A 4472-nucleotide genomic window follows, 5' to 3' on the forward strand; every position below is an offset into this window, starting at 1 on the left:
ACCACTTCCTTACCCGAGTAAAATGAAGAAAGAAAAACTTGAAGCCGAGCAATCCAAATTCTTGGATATGTTTAAACAGATAAATGTAAATCTTCCTTTCATTGATGTGATTTCAGGAATGCCTAGATATGCTAAATTCTTGAAAGATCTAATCTCAAATAGAAAGAAAATGGAAGAACTCTCGGCTGTTACTATGAATGCTAATTGTTCAGCAGTGCTGTTGAATAAGATACCAGAAAAACTATCTGATCCAGGAAGTTTCACAATTCCATGTTTTCTGGGTAGTCTTAGTTCAATAGAAGCATTGGCAGACTTAGGTGCTAGTATAAATCTAATGCCGTATTCACTATACGCTAAACTAGACCTTGGAGAATTGAAACCAACCAGAATAAGCATACAACTAGCCGATAGATCAATAAAATATCCTAGAGGGATAATGGAGAACATGCTAGTTAAAGTTGGTACTTTAGTATTTCCAGTAGATTTTGTTGTTTTGGACATGGAAGAAGATTCTCAAGTTCCTCTCATATTAGGAAGACCATTCTTAAACACGGCTAAAGCAAGGATAGACGTGTTCGGTAAGAAACTGACCCTAAGTATAGAGGATGAGAGTGTTACCTTTTCAGTTGATAGAGCAATGCAACAACCGCAATCTGCAGATGATACATGTTATTATATTCAAACTATAGATGCACATGCAGAATTGTTAGAAGAATTTCCAGAATTACAAGGAACAGGAGAATGTTCTTTAGGAGAAGGTAATGAACCAATTGATGAAGCTGAAATGTTAGCTACACTTATAGCTAATGGATATGAACCAACAACAGAAGAAATTCAAATGCTAAAAGAAGAAGACAGATATCGATATAAATCATCGATAGAAGAACCTCCGAAATTAGAGTTAAAGCCACTTCCAAACCATTTGGAATACGCTTATTTACATGGTGAATCTGAATTACCTGTAATAATATCGTCTTCTCTTACTGAAAATGAGAAATCACAACTCATTTCTGTGTTGAAAGCTCATAAACCAGCCATTGCATGGAAGATTCATGATATTAAAGGAATAAGTCCTTCGTATTGCACACATAAAATCCTTATGGAAGAAGGTCATAAAACGTATGTGCAACGCCAAAGAAGACTAAATCCTAATATGCAAGATGTAGTTAAGAAAGAGATTATTAAACTGCTAGATGCAGGTTTAATTTATCCAATCTCTGATAGTCCATGGGTAAGCCCAGTTCAATGCGTACCTAAGAAGGGTGGTATGACTGTCATTATAAATGAGAAAAATGAGCTTATTCCTACTAGGACTGTAACAGGATGGCGTGTATGTATTGATTATAGAAAATTAAATGACGCCACCAGAAAAGATCACTTTCCCTTACCTTTCATAGATCAAATGTTGGAAAGATTAGCCGGAAATAGTTACTATTGTTTTCTAGATGGATTTTCCGGATATTTTCAAATTCCAATAGCACCCGAAGATCAAGAGAAAACCACATTCACGTGCCCTTATGGTACTTTTGCTTACAAACGCATGCCATTTGGACTTTGCAACGCCCCTGCAACCTTTCAAAGGTGTATGATGGCGATTTTTCATGACATGATAGAAGAATGCATGGAAGTATTCATGGATGACTTTTCAGTCTTCGGTGATACATTTAAATCATGTCTAGTTAATCTGGAACGAATGCTAATTAGATGCGAAAAATCAAATCTAGTACTTAATTGGGAGAAATGCCATTTCATGGTTAAAGAAGGCATCGTTCTTGGACATAAAATTTCAAAAGAAGGGATTGAAGTGGATAGAGCTAAAGTAGATGTAATTGCTAAACTTCCACATCCCACAAATGTTAGAGGAGTTAGGAGTTTTCTAGGGCATGCCGGTTTTTACCGACGTTTCATAAAAGATTTTTCTAAAATTGCCACTCCTATGAATAAACTCCTAGAAAAGGATGCGCCATTCATCTTTTCAGATGAGTGTATCAAATCTTTTAATATTATTAAAGAGAAACTCACTAATGCGCCGATCATGATAACACCAAATTGGAATCTACCATTTGAACTAATGTGCGATGCAAGTGATTTTGCAATGGGAGCCGTTTTAGGACAAAGGATTGAAAAACGATTTCAACCTATATATTATGCTAGTAAGACATTACAAGGAGCACAAACGAACTATACAACTACGGAAAAAGAACTCCTTGCTATTGTCTTTGCTTTTGACAAATTCCGAGCATATCTCGTTTTAGCAAAAACGGTGGTCTATACCGACCATTCTGCTCTTAGATACCTATTTTCAAAACAAGATGCTAAACCAAGATTAATCCGTTGGATCTTACTCTTACAAGAGTTTGATATTGAAATCCGAGATAAAAGAGGAGCAGAAAATCTCGCCGCTGATCATCTTTCTCGTCTTGAAAATCCCGAATTAGAAGTTCTGAATGAATCAGCCATACAAGACAACTTTCCTGATGAATATCTATTGAAGATAGATTATAAAGAAATCCCATGGTTTGCAGACTATGCAAACTACTTAGTTTGTGGATTCCTTGAAAAAGGATTATCGTACCAAAGACGAAAGAAATTCTTCAGTGATATAAAACACTATTTCTGGGAAGATCCACATCTGTTTAAAAGTTGTCCCGATGGAATAATACGCCGATGTGTATTTGGAGATGAAGCTAGTAAAATATTAAACCATTGTCACACAGGACCAACAGGAGGGCATTATGGGCCTCAACTAACAGCAAGAAAAGTTTATGAAGCTGGATTCTATTGGCCTACAATTTACAAAGACGCACACCTTCTTTGCAAATCCTGTGATGCATGTCAAAGGACCGGAAAAATAAGTCAACGTGATGAAATGCCACAAAATGTCATCCAAGTATGTGAAGTATTTGACATTTGGGGTATTGACTTTATGGGTCCATTTCCAAAATCTCATAATAATCTATATATACTCGTAGCCATTGATTATGTATCTAAATGGGCGGAAGCACAAGCTCTCCCAACTAACGATGCACGAGTTGTAGTCAACTTTTTAAAACGTCTTTTTGCAAGGTTTGGAACACCGAAAGCTTTAATAAGTGATCGGGGAACTCATTTCTGTAATAATCAACTTGAGAAAGTTCTTAAAAGATATGGAGTAACTCATAAAATCTCCACAGCATATCATCCACAAACAAGTGGACAAGTTGAAAATACCAACCGAGCTTTAAAACGTATTCTAGAGAAAACCGTAGGATCAAATCCGAAGGAATGGTCCATTAAATTGGAGGATGCACTCTGGGCTTTTAGAACAGCCTACAAAACTCCAATTGGAACCACACCTTTTAGACTTGTTTATGGAAAAGCATGTCATCTTCCAGTAGAAATTGAACACAAAGCATTTTGGGCTTTGAAGACATGTAATCTTGATTTACATGAAGCCGGACGTCTACGATTAAGTCAACTAAACGAATTAGAAGAATTAAGACATGAAGCATACGATAATTCGTTAATCTATAAAGAAAGAACGAAGAAATGGCATGATAAAAGAATCAGAAGTTCAAAAGAATTTAAAGAAGGAGACAGAGTTCTTCTTTTCAATTCACGATTCAAGCTATTTCCTGGAAAATTGAAATCAAGATGGTCTGGACCATTCATAGTCAAAAGAGTTTTCCCATACGGAACGATAGAATTGATAAATTCAAATGGGATTGAATTTAAAGTTAATGGTCACAGAGTTAAACATTACATACATGGTCCGATGGAAGTCGACAACGAAGTTAATCACAATTTCGACACCACAGCTAACTAAGTGTGGGGAGAATCAAGTCTTTAAAGGATAATATGTATTTCTGTTAGAGTTAGATTGTCTGTTTTCGTGTAGTTCTCGAAAATGGAACACGTATGGTCTTTCCCTAGCAGACCCTAAAGAACTAGTCTTCTCCCCCCATTCTGAATTTTTATTTTTTTAGGTTTTTACGATATGAAGACTGCCTGTGAACTAAACCATGGTCTAATGCTACACGCTTTGATCACTAAAAGAAATAATGACATACTACCGAGCGAATTAGTATCAGTAATCAGAGAAAGAATGGACGGAGTTAGAAAAGGATCCAGATGCGAAGATAATAAGTTACAATTTGGTAAAGGAAAATCAAAATCCGCAGCGAAAAGAAGAGCACGACACCTAGAACGATGTCACAAATGCGGAAAATGGTCACATGGAGGTAAATGTTCAAATAATCAAACCTATTCAAATACCGAATTTGTTACTTTATGCAGAGACGGACCGTTCATATGTTTAGAAGAAAAGACACTGAATGCTCGAGGTTACGCTTTTGGAGCCATGGAAAATCAATTAAACCGACTATCTTATGAATGGAATAGATCATATAACTAAGAAATCTATTTCACAGGTATGTCTGTACAGTTTTTATTTTTATTTTTATTTTTAACCTTTTGATAATAAACGCTAATTT

The sequence above is a fragment of the Rutidosis leptorrhynchoides genome, chromosome 5 (assembly GCF_046630445.1).
Source record: "Rutidosis leptorrhynchoides isolate AG116_Rl617_1_P2 chromosome 5, CSIRO_AGI_Rlap_v1, whole genome shotgun sequence".
NCBI classification, from domain to species: domain Eukaryota; kingdom Viridiplantae; phylum Streptophyta; class Magnoliopsida; order Asterales; family Asteraceae; genus Rutidosis; species Rutidosis leptorrhynchoides.